Source organism: Sorex araneus, chromosome 10 (genome assembly GCF_027595985.1).
Source record: "Sorex araneus isolate mSorAra2 chromosome 10, mSorAra2.pri, whole genome shotgun sequence".
NCBI lineage: Eukaryota > Metazoa > Chordata > Mammalia > Eulipotyphla > Soricidae > Sorex > Sorex araneus.
The window spans coordinates 38,111,735-38,136,750 of NC_073311.1; the positions used below are offsets into that span (position 1 = coordinate 38,111,735).

General features: G+C 39.8%; 1 protein-coding gene across 2 annotated transcripts in view; it reads right to left on the reverse strand.

The window, feature by feature from the left end:
- The window catches only part of CDK17 (cyclin dependent kinase 17), a 97,112-nt gene extending 75,293 nt beyond the window's left edge, over positions 1–21,819 (reverse strand). Inside the window, exon 1 of one of the 2 annotated variants that reach the window (XM_055118633.1) lies at positions 21,416–21,819. The gene's annotated coding sequence lies outside the window, so the exon portion shown is untranslated. Of the gene's footprint in view, positions 1–21,202; positions 21,286–21,415 lie in introns of those variants that run through there. The other variant, XM_055118634.1, reaches the window with a different exon arrangement.
- Positions 21,820–25,016: the final 3,197 nt, after the last annotated feature.

Sequence of the window (25,016 nt, forward strand, 5' to 3'; positions counted from 1 at the left end):
ACAACACCGTGATTTACAAAGCTGTTGATAATAGCTGTTTCAGGCATTCAATGTTCCAACACCAATCCCATGTGACCTTCCCTCCACCAATTTCCCAGGTCTACCACCATCACCCAAGCCTGCCCTCTTAGCAGGCACAAATTAATGTTATTTCATACTGCTTGTTACAACACAAAAAAGCAAATGGAATTATCAAAAACTAGATCAATAAAAGTAAACTGGTAATAACTGTCAACTGTGAGATAACTATTGTATATCACAATGGTATTACTAAAGTCATTGTCTGAGGCATTGTCACTGGGCAGGTTGGTCCTGGTTGAACCATGTGTGTTGTTTTTACTCACTGAGCTCAGTGGTTTTCTATGCAACTTTCCCATCAAGTTTACTGTGGTTCTACTGTACTGACAATAATATGAAATTTGGAGGTGTCACATAGCCACATAAGGCCACACATTCCAGGAGCTAGAGCTGGAACAATTTGGTGGCTGAGGTTTGATGAGGTTCAGTTGTGGGGCTAGATCATACTCTTTCCATGCTGGAGGTTGTCAGCTATGGCTGGGGGCTGCTGTGTCTTCAGGCAGAAAGGGGGATCTGACTGCCCCTTTTTCCAGAAGGCTCCACAGTTTTCAGCATAGACGGTCTGTCTACCAGGGAAGATTCAGTGGCATTGACCTGGTTTGAGAAGATTCAGCAGCAGCATCATGTTCTTTTCAGGATTAATTGTGGAACTGAGTTTTTTCTATATAGGAAGATGTCAGGTGTGGGCAAGAGCTAAGGTAGGGAATCTTACTGCCCCATTTCAGAGAAGGTCCCATAAACTGGTTCCACCTCAATTCCCACTAAGCTTTATAAAACAGATATTTCTGTTGATTTTACAATGAAAAAACTTAATTTTTCCATGATTTTACAATGAAAAAAATTTTACAATGAAAATATTTAATGAATTTGCTTTAAGTGATATAGATCTTGCCATTGTCACTTAGTGGTGTCTAAGTGAACTCAAGAAAAAAAAAGTCAGGAACAGAAAAATCAAAACCTACAGCTCATAAAACTATTCATAGCAGAAGTCACAGAAGAGCAGATTTAACAAATGGACTTCAATGAGTTTACTACAAATTGATGGAAATAATCTCTAAGAATGTCTGATTAAGATAACTAGATCAAAGGCAAGATTAGGGTTCAATTTCACTTTGCAACCATCAGTTCTCCAAGTGTGGTCTGTTGAATTGTTTCAGGGGATCCTGAAGTCAAAGCTTATAAATTTCAAAAGAGAAGGGATGCGGTGGGCACGTGTGGGGGACTCAAGCATTCAGTGGCCAAGAGCCGCCTCCCCAGGCCGGTCCACGGCAGCAGTGGACACATGGGCAAAAGACCAGGGGAACTGAGAAACAGGAACCAGGCCCCAGGCTGGTCGGTTGTCGGTCTATTTCTCTCTTCCCCAGCTTAGTTTGACCTCTCCCTTTACGACACAGTTGTAGTCGTAGTTTTGGCCGTTGTCATCATAGTTTCATCATCTTAGTCTCCTCATAGACCTCAAAGTCCTCTTTTACTATATACTCTTCCTCATCTCGATGTAGTCTCATAGTCTTCTACTTCCAGCCATCGGTATCATCATATTCTCCTTCTAGTCCCAAAGTCTCCTAAGTCAGTTCCTTCCTCATCTTCAACATCTAGTCATCGACCTTCTCGTCCTCAACATCTAGTCTTTAGCGTCTAGTCTTGACTTTCTCATCTCTAATACACAGTCTTCATCTCCTTCAATATCTCATTTTCAACATCTCCTCCCCCAACGTGTAGTCTTCATCTCGTTCCTATCCCTTACATCATAGTTATACAGAAATCATGAAGGTGGGGATACAAAGCAGGGGGGGGGATTGAACATTATCATAATAGCAAAGAGAGGTCAAGCCACTCCTACAGGGGATTAACTCAAGGACAAAATCTCTTCTAAGGATTCAGCACTCCAGATTACTAGATCTGCTCAAGGGTGAGATCCCATCCAAGGTGTATTGCTTTCTCCTTTCCTCAACTAGTAATCCATTTAAACATTCATATTAAATTTACTTTTCATAATATTTCTAGCAATGTCATTTTGTATAAACACAGTAAAAGATATATTAAGCTTAAAGGTCGACTCTTCCTGGGGACATCTCGCTATATATTCCAGACTACAGTCCTTAGGCCAGGTTAACCCCAACAGGGTCCTTATTTAGTTACTTCTTTTTGGGCCATGACAGTTTGTCCATGACTGTGTTCTTAACGTATAGTTAAGTATTATAGTGCTTGGTCTGGCCCATCTTGATGCCAGGGTAGCTCACAGCCCCTCGTCGAGACTCTGCTCTTGGAGTGCTAGGAACTAAGGGCAACTGAGGCTTAAGTAAAATAAATATAGATGTCAAGGAGTAAATATTATCTTGGAGTTAATTAACTCCCATGTTACAAAGCATAGCATGAACCATCTTCTTGTGTCTTTAGAAAAAGGACATTGCTAAATGACATTAAAAAAAAAGAGAGAAAAGCAATATAGGAGTATTAAGTGCTTGATGGAACTGGGTGTGCCTCAGTTACACTATTGTGGGAGTGGCTCAATAAACCTTAAGCTCCTTGCAGGAGGAGCAAGAATAACTCAGTGTTATCCAACAAAAGCTATTTAAAAAATGTAATAAATCGTTTGCTCTTCTTTTCTCTCACCAGTGGAAAGTTTTTTCATAAACTAAATGCAAAAGTAGATGTTAGGATCCAGCTGTCTTCTCTTAAACATCAATGATTGCAAAAATAAAAAGCATTTTATGAAACAAAAACATTTTATCTAAAATGTTATTCTTCTGTCTGACTCCTGATCGAGTTGCTTAACTGCCATGATCCCAGAAACTCAGAAACAAATCTCGGAACCCAGCGGCTTTTGGCAGAAATGCATCCAGACTCCGAATTAGGTTTTTGGTCCCGGGCCACCCCAGGAGGGCCACCCCCTGGAGGCTCGGGGCCTGCCATCTTCCAGCAGCCAATGGACAGACAGGTTTGAGCCCACAGTGAGGAGGCTCGGGACCTCATGGGATGGGGTGAGGCTGGCCCTTCATTCCCTCGCCCAAACGAGACCCCAAGTCGCCGCCCCTGAACAGCCTCTCTGACTCCTGACCGAGTTGCTGAATGGCCACCATGATCCCAGAGACTTAGAAACAAACCTCAGAACCCAGCGGCTTTTGGTAGAAATCCCTCCAGATTTAATTATTAAAATTCCAGAATTCCAAAATTGCACATGCGACAATATATGCTATTCCTAATCAGCAACAGAAAACAAAGTGCCAAATGTGGCCTTTTCAGCAGATGTAAGTGTTGGGGGAAAAATCTCAAATAACAATGCTTGAGCCTGTGTTGAAATAATGAATGTAATCAAAGTAGAGAGAGAGTAATGTGGACATCATCTGCCACACAGGTAGGGGGAGGGTGTGGAATGAGGAATATACTGGGACTTTTGGTGATGGAAAATGTGCACTGGTGAAGGGATGGGTGTTTCCTCATTGTATGACCGAATCTTACACCCGAAAGCTTTGTAACTGCTCTCAGGGTGATTCAATAAATACAATTTTTTAAAAAATGTTATCCTTATGGTCACAAAGAATGAATCTTTGTTACTTTGAAAATAATTTCTCTCATATTTTCTCAATTACAAAGCAAAAGATTAAGATTCTTTAATCTATATTTGAAGCAGAATCTCACTAAATCTCCAACTTTCTAAAGACCTGTGTCAGTCATATTGAGAATGTTCTTAGAACACCTGGAAGAAGCTTTAGATGAATTTACTCTTCATGTTTAATAAAATCAGAATGTATATAATCAACTTTCTAGTCTTTCTCTCACAAATATTTGAACTAGAGAAACTAAATGTGCTATTTTGTCATTTAATGTTTATGACACATTAATAATTATCAAATTTATTTTATTTTGGTTTTGGACCACTCCCAGTGGTGCTCAATAAGCCCAGCTCTGTACTTGGGGTTACTCCTGGCAGTAATGGAGGACCACGTAGCACCAGAGAATGAATTCCGACCTAACTGAATGCACAGCAGGCACTAAACTCCTTGAGTGCTATCTCTGGCCTGACAATTTTTTTAAATTCACACTTCATTAAAGTTTCATAAGACTAGTTAGTGGCCAACTTTCCTTAGCAACAGTTATGAACTTAACATTTAAAATGACAATACTGGTGAAGAGCAATAATAAAGCGGATAGAAACTTTGTCTTGCATGTGAAGAACGGAAGTTTTACTGTACGAGCAGGAGTACCCCTGAGCATCACTGAATGTGGCTACCAAACCAAATCAAAAGAACTCAAACCTAATTCTAATCCAAGTTCTTTCCCAATTCCTAAAACTTAGCCTAGTCTTAAGTAACAATGACCTAGTTGAGGTATCTCATTTAGTCTTCAGAGTACCTCCAGGAGTAACTCATAAGTATGAAGCTAGAAGTAACCCCACAGCACCATCAGATATGCCCCCAAACACAAAGTTTTAAAATGACAGTACTCTTCAACCTTCTGGTAGTTTTTCTTGAGGCAGAAAAGGTCTGTTTAAGGTGGGGGGTTGGGGTTGGGGGGAGAGTCACTCTTATTAAAGTGGTAAGCACTGGCAGGAGCAGAGCCCTGAGCATTGCTGAGAGTGGCCCCCAAACAAACAAAAAGTATCACACTAAATCCAAATGGTGCAACCTTGATTTCCACCCCCCCCCAAAGGTTTTCATTTTCATTTCAAGGATTTGACTGATAAAGTATTTATTTAGAAACCCTAAGCACATCACAAATAAGGCATTTAAAGTACTTAACACAAAATGAAAAGAAGGCTTCCATATGCACTACAAATCAAACTTTAAAAAAAAATACAAACATTTCTTATGATACATTACAGGAGGACATTTAAGAATAGTAATGTCTAATGGGTTGGAGAGAACTCAAAGGGCTGTAGTACATGTGGAGACGAGAATTTAATCCCTGACACTTGTTGGAGGCACCCACATCCTCCTGGTCAGCAAGGTCAGGTGTAGCCCAAAATTCAAAATAAATTAAAACTTAAAAACAGTAATACCTGAATTAATCAGAATTCTTCCATACAAGTTACTGTTCTATTATTTGAGTAACTCCCTTAAGTAGAATTAAATGGATTGTTATTAATCAGTCTAGTAATCAAAGATTAAACGTATCAACCTCGATCCTCCTTTCTGTGTTTCACTGCAGCTTACTATATAGTTCTGTCTTGATTCTCAGAATCTGCACAATGATATATTCCCACATCTAATTAACTGCACACAACTTTGGCACTAGTTGATGAAAAGTTTAAAGCATGCAGGAATTCCTCTTGGTTTAGAAGAAATCAAGATTTCAGGAACTACATTTTTCATTGCATCTATGGTGTTCCTCTGTAGTTCCTGTCTCACAACTAACTCCCCTAGGAATTTCTTAAGTGTTGAGGATAACAAAGTTGTCTTTCACTGTGTAACTTATGAGAAACATCTAGGCTAGTTGTCAAAAAAAACAAAAGGCAAAAGATGAACTTCCTTTTTTTCTCTCCATACCTCCAGGGAAGAGAAAGAGCAGCTATAGGTTGAGTTCAATAACCAATGAGTAAATCAATCATGACTAAATCTTAAGCACTGCAGAACTCTAATCTCAAGTACTTTTCTCCCCATTCTATGCTTCCTACTTAGGCAAACTCATTTACGAATATATGTTCAATAACATTAATGAGTAACTCCCAATTCTGAGTCTCTCACCCCTTTTACTCTTTTTTTCTAAGCCCCAGGCACCTTGTTAGTTAGGCCTCATTTCTCAAAGGGAAAAAAGTTTCACTACCCAACCACTCACCAAAAGAATGCACTATCTTTGTAAATAGACCTAACAATTAAGACTTCTTATAAATGCATTTTTAAATTTATTGTGATTGTGAATGAACACTAAGAACTAAAACCATCTGCAGCCACACTTTGCAGTCTACATTAACATCCCTATACAACTCTTCAACAAAGTGTCCTTACTATTCCAGGAAACTGTTGCCCAGGCAGATAAGAGTTCCAAATACTTCATTGTTCATTTCAGGAACTTCCCAAAAAAACCACTTCATATAAACCAACATCAGACTATTAAACTTTTCAATAAATAGCAAATGATTGTTCACATTCCAAACTCTGAAAATCTCCTTCAAAACCCTTGTTTTACTATTTATCAATCTTAAACTACTCTGTCAAGAGCATTATTAATTCTAATCAGACTCCTACATAAAGTATCTGCCATCAAGCCTCAAAATCCTCAACAAATAATCCAATTTTGTTCCCACTTCCTATTCTGCTACTTTCAACAACACACACATAACAACTCCTTCTTTGGCAAATCTGTAAAGGTTGTACTCTCCATAAACTTATCACATTTGTTAGGTATCTTCAAAGAGCCAACATATCATAGACTGCCAGTTTTCTTTATGAGTTAAAAAGAGCTCATTAGTCCATTATTCTAAATAATGTCAACTTAAAAAGATTACTAATATTAGAAGGAACATAAAACTATAGAGAAGTCCTAAAGAAGAGGAATGATTAATCACAGGTGGGTCAACAATTAAAGTAGGATTCTGAGGAGAAATAGAAAGGGGGGGGGAGGAGGGAGTTAATAAGTGAAAAATCTACAATATGGATCATCTAAAAGAAAAAGTACTGCCAAATATGCTAGGGTTTAACAGTGAAAAGAAGCTTTAAATAATTTTATTAGTATATTTTCAAGTCACACTTATTAAAATAAATTGTCAAGTAAAGTTAAGGCTACTAAAATACAAAAATAATTGTATAGCCATTTACTGCACATCCCTGAAGATATTTACTTATAAGGGTACAGAGATCTTTTATTTTGAGTAACATGAAAGTAAAGGTTTGGCATAAAAATGCCTTGATAATTGGGAGAAATAAAAAAATTCAGATTTTAAAATCTAAATGTAAAAGAGGAAACTACAGGTATAGGAAAGAACTATAAATAAATTGTTATAAATCTTGGAAGTGGTAAAAGCATGCCTAACTATATTTTAAGATCCAGAAAGGAATAAAAATAATAGAAAAAAAATACTACCACACAAGCACTGCACTACAGCACTGTCGTCCGTTGCTCATCAATTTGCTTGAGCGGGCACCGGTAACGTGTCCACTGTGAGACTTGTTACTGTTTTTGGCATATCAAATACGCCACAGGTAGCTTGCCAGGCTCTCCAAGAGGGGCGGAGGAATCAAACCCAGATCGGCCGCATGCAAGGCAAACGCCCTACCCGCTGCGCTATGGCTCCAGTCCAACTACTACCACACAAAGGTAAAATCTGAGTTAAAAAAATTAAATATGTACATAATTAAATATGTACTAAATAAAGGGTGACTTTCTCAATTAAAATTTTCTGAAGGAAATCAAGAAAAAGACCAACAAACTTTAAAAGAAATATAAACAATGAGCATGAGTTTAAACGAAGGGGAAATTCTACTCAAAAATATGAAAACATACTACTTAACAGTTTCAAAATAACACACTTGACAACACACTCAGCTAATGAGGCTATGGGAAAACAAACCTCATACAGTCAGTACTGCAAACATGGCCACTGCATATACCTAACAGAATTATAGAAAATCTTTTAAATGTTTTGTGAGTTTTAGATTTATACAAAAACCTGTGAAAGGGTATACACAGGGTTCCCCTACACCATACACCTAATTTCTACTATTAAGATTATATATTATTTTGGTACTAAATTTGTCATAATTTACCAAAAATAACAAAATAACTAAAAGTATATTCTTTAGATTCTGTAGGTTCTTACCTAATGCACTTACACACATTTCTGGATCTAGCTGTGATATCACTTTATAACTGTCATGTCTCCTTAGGCTCCTCTTGGTTCTGACAAGATTCTCAGATTGCTTCTACTTTATATGACCTAGATAGTTTTGAGAACACCACACAGGTATTTTGTAGAATATGCCTTAACTTTCGTGATTCGTGATGCCTTAACTGGTCTTGTGTTCCACTGACATTATGGTTTTGGGGAAAGAAGACTAAGAGATGAAGTGACCTCTTACCACACTATATTATCACTTTCATTTAGGACTATTGATATTTACTGTCTAGTTCAGGATGGTAAAAAAACAGAACTTAGACCAGGTGGCTTATAAACAAAAGAAACATTTTTCCCAGCTCTGGACACAAAGAAATCGGGTTCAAGATGCCTACAGATTTGGTGTCTAAGAGAAGGCAATTTCTAGGTTTAAAGACTGCTGTACTCTTGGTATGTCTTCACAAAGTGAAAAGAGCAAGATGGCCCTCTACGGTCCCCTTATAGGTCACTGATCCCATTATGAAGCCCCAGCCTCATGATTTAAGTATAACTCAAAGGTTATTACATTAGGGATTAGAATTCAATATCAATTCTGGAGGGATAAATTCAGTATATAGTATTAATCCCATATATTATTATTCATATATTCATTATTACATATTATTCATATGTAAATAAAGCTTTAAGATAGACATATTTTAAAATGTATTGAAACATATGCATGTTATGGTATTAAATATAAGTATGTATTATGGTATTAAATCTTGACTACATATCTGAAGTACTATTTGCCAGGTTACACTTTTGTCAAGTAATCCTTTCCCCCCATTTCCAAATCCTGTATTTGTTATACCTACTTGAGCATTGGGAGTATCTACATAAAGTATCTGGAATTCTTTTATATAGGAGATTCAAGGATATTTTATTTTCATAATTCAATTATAAAATGTTCTCCTTGTTTTGGGGCGATATCCGGGGTGCTCAGGGCTTACTCCTGTGCTCTGTGCTCAGGGAACACTCCTGGGAGGAGATAGAGGACCACACGGGGTGCCAGGGATTGAAGTCTGGTTGGCACATGTGAGGCAAGCACCCTACTCATCTCAAATCTTTTGTTGCTCAAATTGTTTTTCTATTAGACACTGGGAACACTTTCTGTAGGCTCTTCTTCAACATACCACATTCATTGTTTTTCATCTGAGTTACTTTTCAGCACTGAGATACTCCAGGTTTATCTGTGTATTTATTTCCTGACCCAATACTGGCATTGGTCCTAATTCCAAGAAGCACTGGTTCCATTTATGAGACAATGATATCAGAAACCAAGATGCACTAGGAATACTCATAGGTACAAGGGCATCATTTTTCCTAAGCCCACTCAGTGGACAGAGCAAGGAATCACCTATCTGTAGAGGGCACGTATTATTTGGCCCAGAGATCCCTGTTTTTATAACCTAATCGCATATCTGTTTGTGCAAGTACAAAATATAATATACATGTTATTCATTTGGCATTGTAATAGAAAATAGAAAACAATTTTAGTGTGATATATCCATAAAGTGAAGTTCTACTCAGCTATAATAAGGGATCTTTATCTAGATATAAAGATACCTCTACAGGGGTCAGAGCAATAGTATGAGTAGGGAATTTCCCTTGAATGTAGCCAACCCAGGTCTAGCATACCATATTGTCCACCATGGACCACCAGGAGTAATTCCTGAGTGCAGACCCAGGAGTAATTCCTGAGCATTGCCAGGTGTGGCCCCAATGTCACCACCACCCCAAATAAAATATACATTTACTTATATTTGCAAAAAGAAATAGTGGAATAGGAAAAATGCTACACTGAAAAAAAAATTACCTTCAAGAATTAAGCAAGAAAAAATTAAGGAGAGTAATGCAGGAAATAAAACTTCACTAAATTTCTACATACTTCTGAATTTTTAGTATCATCTATCCAAAGCTTAAGTTTAATTTTTAAGAATTTAAAATGCTTACAGAAGTGAAAGGCCTTGAAATATTTAAGTACTGAGAATGGGGAGTTGTGGGGGGGCGATAAACATTCTCAAAGAGAAACTACTATGAAATAAGATAGCTCCATCATAGAGACAATTATTTACCAAAAATTCTTTTCAAGCTTTAATAAAATGTAAGTATTTTAAAGTCAAACTTAAAGTGCTGAAATACATATCAAAAGTGCTGAAGTTAGCCAAATCTTATAAAATACACACAACTAAATTAATCATTAGTAAGTGAAAGCTGTATGATCACTTACATTAGTACAGAGGCAAAGTTTAGCAATGTGCAAAATTATAAGTATAATTAATATGTGTGCGGGGGTTTTTTTAGGCAGGGGTGGGGGGGTGAGAGGGAATTTAGGGGGAGGTCCACACCCAGGGCGGCTCAGAGCTTGGTCATTATAAGGCTTATAAGACCACATGGGTTTTGAGAGGTGAAACCCAAATTGGCCACATACAAGTTAAGCACCTTCCCGACTGTACTATCTCTCTAGCCCCCAAATATGTGTATTCCTGACTGAACACTGATTGATTCTCACAGTTAAATCATCAATTACCACGCTGGAGAGAAAGTATAACAGTTAAAGTGCTTGCCTTGCATGCAACTGAGGCTGCTTAGATCCCAGCAACACATGGAATGTTGATAGTAACCCCTATGCACTGCTGGGTGTGGCCAACCCACCACCATGTGCCCCCCAAAAAACACCCTTTTATTTCTACATGTCCTAAAATTACTACTTTTATCTCTTATTTCTCCCAACAGATGATTATATCAATTTCTAAGATATGTAAACATTATGAGATTAAAATATCAAAGGAAAAACACATATTAAAGCAAATTTCTAAATGCTTCCAAGAGACAAAACTAGTTTCATGTATCTGAAGTGAACCAAATGAGGGGAAAAAAAGGTACAAGTAGCACTTTCAGCATTCCCAAAGTAGGAAAGCAATTCTTTGCAGCCACTTCTGAAACATCAACATACGACAGACTGTCCAACATTCAGAAGTAACTCATTTGCAGTTACTGCATGGTACAATGCCTAAAAATATTCAATTGATAATTCTGTATATAAATAAAACCCAAAATCCTTAACAGTATATCTGCCTCTTTGATCTCATCTCCATTATGTAATCATACTTAATAGGTTGGTGAAATACAACAATTATTTTTAAATAACTCAGTCGTTCTCCATGTATGTTTATACTTTCTTTTTTTTAATCTAGAGAAGTGTTTCCCTTTCCTCTTATCTACTTCTAGAACACCTTCTCTCAGAAATGTAACTAATACCCTTGGTTATGTCACTACATTCTTCTCTCCAGGACAGCCATTAAGTCACCTTTGATGATAGATGAATAGATAAAATGTTTCACAGTTTACCTAATTTTTTTTTTTTGGTAAGGTACTCTTTACATGGTACAATATATGCTGACATATGTAAGGTTCAACTACCATAACAAGGGTTGAAAGGAAAATGTAAACAGGCATTTCTACAGTTTTTACTGACCTCCAGGCGCTATTTATATAAGGAAAATAAAAATACATATGTAATGTAAAAAATTCTAGGAGATAAAATGAGTCTCTTGTCATTTATCAAGATATAAGCTGAGATCATTAAAATACACTTAAGTTAGTATTAGATGGATCACCACCACAAATTTTTTATTTTTATTTTTAAAAACCATCATATATAGCAATTTTATATAAAACCCAAAAAAAGACACAAAATAATTAAAACAAAGTAGTCAGGATAAAGGGAAAAATAATACTTAGCACTTTGAAGGGAGAAAAAAATCCTTGCCCCAAAATACATTTGAATACAATGACATCTTTCAGAAAATTATGAAAAGCAAATATTCTAAGTATTAATATCATTAAAAATAGGTATGCTACATTAATGGTGGCACTGACAGAGTTAAACACATTACCAAAAAATGTTCATAGGCTTTGATTTGGAAATTCTACTTCTAAATATTCCGCTTAACCTGAAGAAGCATAAAATGGGAGTTGGGATGAAGGTGTGTCACAGGCTAGAGTTTGTCACAGCACCGTTAAAATAACAAAATTAAAAATAATAAAATATGAATAGCAGTATTTCACCACTTTGAAACGGTTAAACTTCCTGTGACAGACTGGTATTGCCACTGGAAATGACAGCTGTAATAATTATTTGGTACTCAAAAAAGTGCTTATTATTTACCCCAAAAGTTTATAAGTATTAAATTCTGTACTTGAAATAAAAAAAAATTAAAGATGATAAACAATCCTATGGGATTTAGATTATGGTCTATTTTCAACATTATAGATTCTAATACCTAAAGAATAATTTTGAACACATAAAAAATGTTGGGAACACCTTATGCCTGAAACCCAATCATGTGTAACTTTGTAATCCACAGTGACTAAAATTTAAAACATGAACAAAGAAACATAACTGAAACCAAACACATAGGAAACAGTAGAACAGTATGAAAAGTTAAAATATTTAAAGAAGGTCATTAGAATGAGGAAGCTATAATGTCTAAAAAGGCAAAACAAAACTTAAACCCAGAGTAATGCACTTGAATATAAGAAAATGAAACTTTAAGAAGGACCTATCACAACCTTCTAAGTTTCTCTAAGAAAACAAAAGCTTAAGCAACAGCCCATCAAGTAATCACCTTGCTTCACTTCCATGTTTTCTCTATGAAAACCACCTTTGGGGGCTAGGGGCGTGGGGGGGGGGCTAGGGGTGTGGGGGTGCGGGGTGGAGCTATACTGTGATTCTTGGTGGTGGAATATGTGTACTGGTGAAGGGATGGGTGTTCGAGCATTGTATAACTGAGACTTTGTAACTTTCCACAAGGTGACTCAATAAAAAAATTCAAAACAAAAAGAAAACCACCTTTGGCTTAGCACAGTTCAATTCAAATGGATATATGCTCCAACCTGAAAATGTTTAATGTGCCTTAGTTTGTCTTATAATAATAATAATAATAATTTTTTTTAAAAGTATGTGGGGGGTGGAGGCACACTACACTTGTCAATGCTCAGGGGTTACTTCTAGCTCTGCACCCAGGAATTACTCCTGGCGATGCTTAGTGCTCAGAGGACCAGGAAAGCTGGGGAATCAAACCTGGCCAGGCTCATGGAAGTACTCATGCATGCAAGTACCTCCAGCTCCCTAAATGTAGTTTTGTGTAAGTGACTCCTCCTTTTACACTGTGTTAAACACTAGTGCTTCTAAAATTCCAGAAGCCATCAAGAATTGACTGGAACATAAAATAAACCAAAACCCAAGGGCAAAGAATGAAGTCCAAATACAGAGCACTAGGTGAGGCCAAAAGCTATATGCCTGCCACTGGAGGCTTAGGGGGAAAGCTCAACCCTAGAGAGTCCAATATAGTTGTTCTGGGATAGAGTTTGAGATTTTAGGTACAATCCCATCTCTAGCTTTTAATTTTCCTTCTGAAGTTCAGATCAAGACCAGTGACTTAGAACCTAAGATTAACAAAACAGTCAGTAAGTAATCATTCAAACACATTTCATGACAAAGGATAAAATTCAATCAAAACCAGTTTTTTTCTTTTGTTGGATAGTTACACTACCAGTTACTCTATTTTGATGCTAAAAAACCTCAGTCACACACTGAGTTGTTAACACCTATGAATACTGCACAGTGTATGAACACACTGAGTTGTTAACAAGTAACAAGTATGATACTATTTAGTTTAGATTTTTTAATTGAGGGTTATGACTCCATAAAAGGATCATGCAGCTTTCTAAAGCTTTGTCACAAAATAACTTTTTCATGATTTATTATCAGCAAATGTTTAATTTGTATACCTATTTGAGGGTAGAAGGTTTGGGGCACACCCCGTTGTGCTCAGAGCTTTCTCCAGGCTCTGTGCTGAGGAATCAGTCCATGTTAGGGATCAAAACAGGATGTGTGTGCAATGCAAGCGCCTTATACCCTGCACTATCTCTCTAGACCTGTACACCTATTTTATACAGGTACATAACCAAGATCAAGTAATAATTTATTAGGCAAGAAGGAATTTGCAGGGGGAAAAAGTTTAAGAAGCTCTGGTTTACCATTAATATGTCAGACAAGTGGTACATGAGCCTAAGGAAGGGGAAGGAATAACAGAGAAAACGGTTTTAAGAAAGATTTGACTGGCCCTGAGAAAAAGCTTATCAATATGTCCATTGGGAAGATTATGACAACTTTTTTCTAATGGTCATCAGATAGCATGAAATAGTGAAATAGTGGATATCTCCCTCAATATCCCTAAAGGATGCAATAGACAGTCCTTTGGAACACAGTCAATTCTCAAATCAGATAGGAGTTAGAAAATTCAGAAGGCCTGTATAGTTTAATAATCTAGCACTGTACTGTAGCACCGTTGTCCCGTTGTTCACCGATTTGCTCGAGTGGGCACCAGTAACATCTCCATTGTGAGACTTGTTACTCTTTTTGGCATATCCAATACGCCACAGGTAGCTTGCCAAGCTCTGTCGTGTGGGTGAGATACTCTCAGTAGCTTGCCGGGCTCTCGAGAGGGGAGGAGGAATTGAACCCAGGTCGGCCTCATTCAAGGGTTCAAGGCGAATGCCCTACCCGCTGCACTATCGCTCCTGTATTTCCAATAATCAAAAAACACCTGACAATATACGAAGGTTACATCTCTTTTCTCTCAAGGATATTCACCAACAATTTAGCACAGTACACAAAAGGCCCATAATGCCAATTTACTGCTTCTCCAACTGGCTTCTTGGCCTGCAAACTACTTCCAGAAAACTCTCATATAAATGCCTCTCATATGTAACTACAGTATTCAAAACTTTCAATGACTTTTTACTTTCAACTATATCACAATTCTTGACTTTTTTTGCACCATGAATAACCTAACCCTAATTTACTAATTCAGTATAGTTCCTTCTAAATGAAACAATACAGAATTTCAGGGAATGGGGGAACATCAAAGTTAATCAAATGTGGTCCCTCTGGAGCAGAAAGCTAATCAAAGGGGGAAAATGAGGTTTGTAAATAATTTACTATAATAATTATTTACAAAATTTATTTGGTATTTATAATTATTTACAATAATTATATTACAATAATAATTCACCACAAAAATTCATTATAATAATTGTACTACATAGACATATGAGTGCTATAGCAGAATCACCATAACCTTGCCTGAACAGATCAGACTTCAGAGGAAGTGACTGCCCCCACTGTATCATTACACCAGTTTCCTCATCTTGTATGCTAGCACCTATCAGAGTGCTTGAGTACAGAGTAGGAAGGCACTTCAAGTATGGATGGGTGGGAGGAAGAAAAGGGAAAAGGAATGGGAGGGAGTAAGAAAAGGGATGGAATAAAAAAAGACAGTCACATGAATAACAAAGATGATTAACTGTTAGATCAAAAGGGGTGTGTGTGGGGGGAAACTGGAGTCATTGAGATGAGGCATTCCAAAACTCTGACATATGAAAGTGGCAACAGGAAATGATAAATACAAAAGATATTTAGTGACCGAATTAACCAGATTTGGTGTGACTGAACCAGAGGAAGGGGAGCACACAGAAAACTACTCGAGTTGTTGGTTTAAGTGACTAGACAGATGGGGTGCACCCACTGCATCTGGGAGTAAAGAAAGAAAATGGAAGAGAAAAAGAAAAAGGTAAAGAAAAAAGAAGAGCGTTCACTTAAGGAAACACTGAAAGGCTCTATCTAGAAGGGACGTAAACTCAAAAAGAAACTCAGAGAAAGAGCCTAGAATAGAAATAAAGATGCAGACATCATTAGCAGATAGGTGTTAAGAACAAAACACGCAATATGGATGAGAAAGTTAAAAGAATGTTAAACTTGAGAAGAGGGCCTCAGACTGGGCATTCCAGACAAACATTACTGTTATTTCACATTATAATACTGCCACCTTAAATTATATTTTTATGGTACATATAATGATTAACACAAAAGCTTTAACATTAACTTACTGAATACCACTGAATCAACTGGAAAAATAAGATGTTACAGAAAATAAAGCATTTTTTAAAAAGAATTCAATAAAATGGGCTCTGTACAACTGACTGAAGGTCAGGGAGAAAAAAATGAGGCAGAATTGAAGATACACAATATGATACTGATGGAGAGTATTGGGTACTCTAGCGGTGGTTACATGTAGTAATTATACATCAAGACCGCAATTGCTAACATACTGTTATAAACATGTCACCCTAACTATAACAATAATATTAATTTAAATTTTTTTAAGTCAAATCAATGAAAAATTTCTTTCCTTGGAAATGGCGCTATAAAACAGGAACTAAAAATTTTAATCTGGAGTTGGCTATACTTCGAGTTTTTTAAAAAAATAACAGCAGGTAGGGTGTTTGCCTTGCACACTGGCCAACCCAGGTTCGATTCCTTTGCCCCTCTCGGAGAGCCAAGCAAGCTACCGAGTATCTTGACCGAACAGCAGAACCTGGCAAGCTCACCATGTGTATTCGATATGCCAAAAACAGTAACAAATCTCATAATGGACACGTTACTGGTGCCCACTTGAGCAAATCAATGAGCAATGGGATGACAGTGATGACAGTGACAGTGAGTACTTTAAAAAACATCTGATCTTGGAGGGGATGGAGTAGGGGTGGTGGGAGGGATACTGGTACCACTTGTGGTGTGAAATCAGCACTGGTTGAGGGATGGGTACTTCACCATCGTATGCCTGGAATGCAAGCACGAAAGTTTCTAAGTCTGTAACTGTTCCTCACGATGATTCATTAATAAAATTTTTTTAAAAAAAAACAAAACATCTTATCTATTTAAAAGGACAGTGTCTCTAATTTGGAGACTAATAAGTTTGACATTGTTACCTGATAACTTTTCACAAATACTAACCTCAATTTTATCAGCTTTTATAATTAAACTACAATACACTACGCTTGATCGTAGCCAAAAGGCCAAGAAGTGACTAGAGTGATAGCACAGCAGGTAGGGAGTTTGCCTTGCACACCATGGACCCAAATTGATTCATCTGTCCCTCTCGGAGAGCCCAGCAAGCTACCGAGAGTATCCTGCCCGCACTGCAGAGCCTGGCAAGCTACCCGTGGCGTATTGGATATGCCAAAAACAGTAACAAGTCTCACAATAGAGACATTACTGGTGCCCACTTGAGCAAATCAATGAACAATGGGATGACAGTGCTATAGTGCTACATTATTGAACATTAAAACAAAAAAGTATTAACACATTTGTGAATAGCAGAAAACGTAGGAATTGATAAGACCCAGGTGAGTAAGTCTTCTCTAACTTAGAATCAATTTGTTCAAGGGGGCACCAGTAACGTCTCTCATTGAGAGACTTATTGTTACTGTTTTTGGCTGGATCGATAGCACAGCGGTTGGGCTTTCACCTTTCACGTGGCTGACCTGTGTTCGATTCCTGCGCCCCTCTCAGAGAGCCCGACAAGCTACTGAGAGTATTGAGCCCCCACAGCAGAGCCTGGCAAGCTACCCGTGCATATTGGATATGCCAACTTAGAATACACTGGAAAAATAGTATTCATGGGTCCTTCTCTGATTACATATAAGTATTCTTATAAAATGTGGAACACTTTTTGAAGTATATACACTTACAAGTGTGTAAAAGGAAATATGTGTATTAAAAAGCCAACATAACATTTTTTATGGTAGCCAAAGGAGTAACAATAAAGCTTTATGTTTTTCCAGTTCAATAGATTAATACATAAAAATAAGAAAATCACTATTTCCTAGTCTTTAAATCTAAATAGAGTAAGATACTTATTAGTAGTACTAACTTGTTATTCTTATACCATAAGGTTCTGTTTTCAATCTAAAAATTTATTACCAAAAAATTGCACAATCTAGTCTGCTATCTCCATTTTTTCAGTGGTATACAGCCACATGTGACAAAAACCACTTAATTAAAGCACGCAACACCCAAACCAAAAACCAACTGACAAAAATATGTATATACATACAAATACAAGATTTCCCTTAAGACAAAATTTTTAAACAATACTGAAAAAATGCATAGTATGAATCTGCCCTATCCCTCTTTTCCTGGCATGTGTACTCAAACACTGACAACCAGCAAAATAAAACTAACAAGATTTGGTGTGACTGACTAAATTTTAATTATGTTTTCAACATATGTATAAAAGGAGTCAATTTTAAAATACATAAAGATTAACTTTATAAGATGGATTTTACATATTTTATTTGAATTTATGCATTACATTCATTGTGTAATTATCTACCATGAAAGTAATGCTATATAAAAGAATGCCATAAAGCTATAATTTTTATAAAGACTAGGAACTGTAATAAACATTCAGCATACAATCTTCAGCATACAGTTTCCTTCAGTGCTACTAGATAATTGAACAATTAAGGAGAAAATACCAGGACAAAATTTTTGTGTGTTCACAGATAATTTTTGTAAACAAACAGGGCCATTATCCTCTTCACTTTTAAATACCCTCAGTTGCCACTATAGATTCCATTGTTTACAATAAAATGGCATTTTTGATTAGTATCATTTCACCAAAGAAGAAAAGGGAGGAAAATATTGTTAAAGGGAAAAAAAAAGCATTAACACTTAATAAATAGCATTTTTTATTAAAAATCCTTTTATATGATCACTATATGATTAAAACAAACACATCTACAAAATTATTCAAATCTAGCTAGCAATGGCATTCTGGCAACAAAACAATTAAAAAATACAGTGTTCCTATTTTTGTAAAACCAGTGACTTTCTAGAACCTGATTAGTAGTACACAAAGCTACCTCCCCAAACACTGACTGTCTATGATATAACATAAGACATTTTAACAATTCTTTCAATGTTATCTTTCCTTACTAAGCGTTTTTCTTTTGCCTTAGGTAGCCAAAGTATATTTGGCAGACTGCTTTATCTAACACTAAAAGTTAGGGGCGAAATCGAAGGATGAGATTAATCAGACATTTTACAGATGCTTCTTTTGTTAACAAGACTTCAATTCTGCATGCACTTCTTTGACTGCAAAAAAACATGAAAATCTGGAAAATGTTATTTTTATTCACCCATAAATTGCACCACCCAGAAACCTTTGTTAACTTCTCATATTTTTTTCACCCGGTGAGAATCTAATTGCTTATGTCAACATTAATAAATATAAAGGGTGGAGGAGCAATTTAATACTTGATGCAAATCCATTTTTAAAGACATAATCTGTTAATTTCATAAAGATATCTAAATTTGTGTTATGAGCAAAGGATAGTGGCTTCCACGATTCTGAGACTCATCTCTAAACTGAAATCCCTTACATAATTTTTATAGAGTCAGCATTTTAATGACAGAAAACAGCACAATATGACCATTCTTACGGAGGTAGCAACAATAATGCCCCACAACGGACTTTATTTCTATGACCTTTCCATTCATTCCAATGTTTTAAACTTTCACTGTAAAAATAATAATTATACTTCTATATTAATTTAAACCCATTCATTTCAAAGACTCAATTTTTCCTTCGAAACCCCGCATTCAAACTACCAGTGTTCCTGGCCTATGAGACACTTTTACTAAATACAAAAGGATAACACTTGATGTATTCCAATATTCTTTCTCATACCATACCATAAAAAAATAACATTACATATACTCGCATTTTTAAATTTTGTTCCAAACACAAATACTCCGGTAAAAGGAATTAAAAAAGAAAAAAAGAAACGAGGTACAGAGAGCAGTCGAATTTTTTTCCTTGAAATTTGGTTGAACCTTTTATTCCTAGCTTCACGGATGCTTTCCTCTGCTGAAGAAATTTCAAATCTCATTCATTTCCTCTACCCAAAGAAATACAACGCAAAATCTATAACAGAGGAACTCAGATTTGTTACTTGGAACTAACTGGGCCCTTTTAAACAAAATCCTTCAACAAAGACTCTAAAGAAAGAATCAGCAAAGTTTGAGGAAAGAATTGTCTTGTCTGCAAGTCAGGCATTTCCTGATAAGTGACGGAGGACAGGCTGCCAGCAACACACTCTGCGGACACTTAAGCATAGCCTGGGCTCGAAACCGAAGGGTGCTACTTTTGTATCTTTAGGAAATCTATTTCGCTAAGTGGAGGGAGGCTAGAGGTTGACCGAGCGACCCATCTGAGGATGCACGTTTCCTAGTCTATCGCGACGGGAGCTGCGCGGGATTCCAGCTAAACTGCCTTTGCTTTTTTTTTTTTTTTTTGCTTTTTTTTTTTTTTTTTTTTTGCAGAAGAAAAGCGAATTGTTATTGGCCATGTGACATGATGAGATCCCAGAAAGGAAAGGGTGGGAGGAAGAGAGAGGGGAGTTCAAGGCAGTTCAGGGTCAGAACCAGCTCAGGCATCCTGTCATTAGCAAACATTCCCCCAAGCTGAAGGCAAAAAAAAAAAAAATATACTGCTTACCCGAAAAAAAAAAAAAAAAAAGGAGGGGGCGAAAAGCAGGCGGGGAGCGGGAGGGGGAAACCAGAGTCAATGTGGCAGGGAGCGGGTTGATGGGGCGGGAGGGAAGCGCCCAGCCGAGTAGGGGAGCAAAAAAGCTCGAAGAGTGGGGAGGGCTGGGAGATGGTGGTGGGAGGGGGGCGGACGACGACAAATGCTGAGAAAAGCAACTGCGACGGCGACCATCCAGGGCAGCCTCCTCTGATCCCCCCCCGCCCCCTAGTTCTCCGGGGTTCCCCACATTCCCTCCACCTCGGCGCGCGACCGACACTCGGGAGCGTGACCCGCCCGCGGGAGCCGGCCGAGATCTTTGTCTCGGCCGGTTCCCCCACGCGAAGGGCTCCTGCTCCTGCTCCTCCTCCTCCCGGGCGCACCCCACCCGCGCACACCCCCGGCGTTTCCAAGGAGCTGGGATCGCCGCGGCCGCCGCCGCCGCCTGCTCGCCCACCTCCCGCCGACCTGCGCCCCTTTCCTTCCCCCTCCGGGCCGCGCCGCCCGCGCCCGCAGCTCCACCCCCGCCCGAGGCGTGTGGGGAGGGAGGACCTTTGTGTCTCGGGGGACTTTCGGTCTCTTCCCCCACCCCTTCTCCTCGGCCTCCTGGGGAGACGGGCCTGCCCCCCCCCAACTCCCGACACCCCCCCCCTCGAGAGACCCGAGCGACAGCAGAATCCCCCGCGGCGGCTGGAGGCGCCTCAGCCCCGACCCACAGACACCCACGCTCCACCTCCCTCCGCCTCCCACGCGGCCCCGCACCCCCACAGCCCCGGGAAAAGCCGGGCCGGCCACCCGGGCTCCCGCGCTGGACCCGAGGGGCACCCGCGACACCCGCCTCCCGCCCCCGCGCGACCACCCACCCCCTCACCCCGGCCAGCCGCGCTTCTCTCTCGCCAACTTCCCGGCCGGGCCCGAGCCCCTCTCTCTGTCTCTCTCTGTCTCTCTCTGACTCTCTCAGTCTCCCGGGCGCTCCCGGGGGCACCCACGCTCTCCCGCCCCCCGGGGGTCGGCCCGGCCGGACAGCTGCCGGCGGGGGTGAGGGGAGCCGCCGCGCGCGCGCCGTCGCCCGCCGCCAACTCACCAGCAAGTGCGGGGGCCGCGTCCCGAGGCGAGGCGGCGGCGAGGCGACGGCCGGGGAGAGCGGCTCCGCCGACGCCCGCGGAGAGCGGATGCAGGTCCGGGTCCGAGCCGAGGCGCAGGCCGCCGCCGCGCGCGTCCAAAACGGGGGGTTCGCGAGGGGCCGCGAGTCTCCCTCACGCGTGGCCAAGCCCCCCGGTCAACATGGCTCCCGGGCCGCCGAGGCGCGCGGCCGGCCCGCGGATGTCCCCCCCCCACGACGAGGAGCTCCGGGCAGCGGCGAGCGAGGCGGGCGGGCAGGGAGGCGCCCTCACGCCGGCCAGGAAGGCGGCCCGCCCCGGGCCCGAGCCTGCAGCCGCGGAGGGGAGAGACCGCGGGCAGCGGCCGCCGGCGCTCTGCTCTGCGTGTGCGTCGCTTCTTTTTTCGCTCGGCGGCGGCGGATGGACGCCTCCGCCAGTTCCCCGGAGGAGAGCGAGCGAGCGAGCGAGCGAGCGAGCGAGCGAGCGGAAAAAAAAAAAAAGACTTTTATTGAAACGATCCAACCAGCGGCGGCGAAGAAAGGCGACCAGCCGCGGGAGCTTCCCCCACCCCGGCCTGAGCGACAGCCGGGGGCAGCGCGACCCCTGCCGGCGGCGGCGGCGCGGGGGGCGGGGCCAGCGGGCCGGGGGCGGGTTCTAGAGGGCGGGGCGGGGTATCCCCGGGAAACCCCCGGCCCCGGGGCCCGAGGGCCTGGGGCACCGCGGACCAGGGCTTCCAGGGGCTGCGGGAGCCCGGTGCGAGCGGCCCGGGAGACCCCACTCTGGAACGAGATGGTGAAGCAATGTCTGCGTAGGGGAAGAAGTTATCTGAGTTCGTCTTCTTCCCACTGCCCCCACCGACCCAACAAGAACTCTTGCTTAAATTTCCCCAGGAACTCTGTCATTAAGCGATCAGTGTCAAACGTTCTGTACTGGTTTTCTGGAGCTTTCAGGCACTCTTTTTTTTTTTTTTTTGGCTTTTTGGGTCACACCCTGCAACGCACAGGGGTTATTCCTGGCTCTGCACTCAGGAATTACCCCTGGCGATGCTCAAGGAACAATATGGGATGCTGGGAATCGAACTCGGGTCAGCCGCGTGCAAGGCAAACGCCCTACCCGCTGTGCTATATCGCTCCAGCCCCAACACTCTTAAGCATATTGATTACTGCAACGTCTCACCTAAATGTATGGTGTGTTTGGAGGAGAGGAGGGGTCCAGGGCTGCTGCATCTACTCACTGAAACTATAAGAATTTAGAATTTTATTCTTGGCAATATATTAGGTTCCTCAAAGGACCGGGAGTCTGTCTACCTGGGAGATGAAAGATCCAATAAGCAATTGTAATAATGATAATTTTTTTTTTTAATCCCTGAGCTTTGTGAGGAACTAAACACGAGGCGCTATGCGCACAGAGAGCTGTTCTTGCTTGAAATGGGTTGGGTTTTGTTTTCTTGGAAGAAGGGGGCTGGTGAGAGCTTGGCCCAGTTTCTGTCAAAGTTTTTACTTTTGGTTTTCCCAGAGGCAAAAGCCAGTTTAGGAAAGAACCCCAGAGTGAAAGTGGAGACAAACTGAAGTAATACTGACCCACTTTTTTCCCACATTAATGAGGATAAAAGCATAAAATAAAAACAAACATAAACCCCTAGAGGGAGATGATGAGAGGATTAAAAAGAAAAGAATGGGGACCGGATGTAAGCAACCTAAACAAGAAAAAATTTTAAAACCACATGAAAGGCCTGGTGAAGTGAAATACAATTTTTAGTTTTACTTTAATGCCCAGAAGTAGACTTAATTAATTTTTAATGCAATTTCAAATCACATTATCTCCTAAAGACTTCTGACAATTATCTTTTTAAGATTCCTGGATGAAGCCTTTCCCCCTGAAAACTTGCTAATTTATTTTGTTGAGCACACCTAAAAGTACTTTTTGTGATACCTAGTAATCAGATGTTTTAATCAAACTTCTTCCAAGTCTCCAAAATTACCAGGATCCATAAATTAGTAGTGTTTATGATTACACACTTAAATACAATACAAATAGCAAAGCTTTCCCTTCTTATAAGCATGCTTTCCTAAAAAATGCATGGTTAATGATGTGGCTCAGCAGAAGTATATCTGCCTTTCTTGCATGAGAACACCAGTTTGACCCCAGGGCCGTGTCTACCCGGAGTGGTCTCCCCAGCAGCCCCAGCTGGACCACTCTGATGCTGGAGCACTGCATCAGAGTAGAGTGGTCCAGCTAAAACTAAGAGTGTGAACCCTACTGCTACAAATACAAATGATGCTCCTTAGAGTTGTTCAAACCTAAAAATGTAAAACATAGCGAGAAGTATCATGGTGTTCAGAGGTCTTCAAAATCCAAGAGAAAAATGTTCATATAAGGTCTGCTTATATGCCCAGAATTTTGAACATAGTTGCCTTATTTAAAAAATAATGGTTTCCCCAAAACAAAATTGTTTTCTGTGTGATCTCTTAGTAAACATTAAAAATCATGAGGAGCCTATGAAAAAGCATCATGAATGCCATATCAATAATACCTCTTCTTTTACTCCATTACAAATCAAAAGATTGTTTTAATTGCTTCACTTAAAGCTAATGCAGAGCACCTTTTTCTCTTCCTATGTCTTTTATTACCATAATAAAATATCACAGATCTTAGAGGAGAATTTTACTGAACTATTTATTGTTTCCCTCAGAAGATATTTACTGATATTTATTGGTAGTACAGGATATGCCAGGTCCTGTTCTAAGCACTGAAGATTCAGATATGAACAAGACAGACAAAGCATTGCCTTTGTGGAACTGTATTCTAATGGCAGAGGCAAGTAATAAACATGTAAATCACATGTAAATCACTCAAGTAGCTAATAGAGTAGTACAATTGTGAGAAGCATAATGATGAGAATGATATAGTAATGAAAAAAAGGGAGCAAGAGCAGGAGCATTTTGGGAGGAGGAGTCATGAAAAAGCCTGGTGACTAGCAGGGGCTAGAGGCATGCTTCTTTTTTTCTATTCCTGGATTAATTAGTTGATCAAGAAAAGGTCATATAAAAGAAGAAGATGGGTGCTGAAGTGATTGTGACATAGGTAAGGTGTTTGCATTGTATGTGGCCAACAAGAGTTTGATCCCCTGTACCATATATGGTTCCCTGATCCCTTCCAATAGTGATCCCTGATCATACTGCCAGGAATAAGACCTGAATACCACCAGGTGTAGCCAAAAAATCAAAACAAAACAGAAATCAATTGGCCATAAAGTAAAGGAATAACTAATGCATCACATCATTCTCTAAAATCTAGAGAACATTATGTCACGTTAAAGTGAATCAAACACAGAAGGGCAAATACTGCTTTATTCCACTTCTATTAATATATCCTAATAAGTCAAACTCAGAAACAGGTAGTAAGGAAGTAATTGCTTAGGATGATAGCAGGAGAAATAGTCGCTATTCAGTGAGGATTAGATATATAAGATGAATAGTTTGTAGGGTTATGCCTACTAGAATGTAAGAGTTAATACTACACAGTAGATTTAAGAATTTATTGAGAATTTATTGAGATCTCTGGGGCTAGAGTGATAGCACAGCG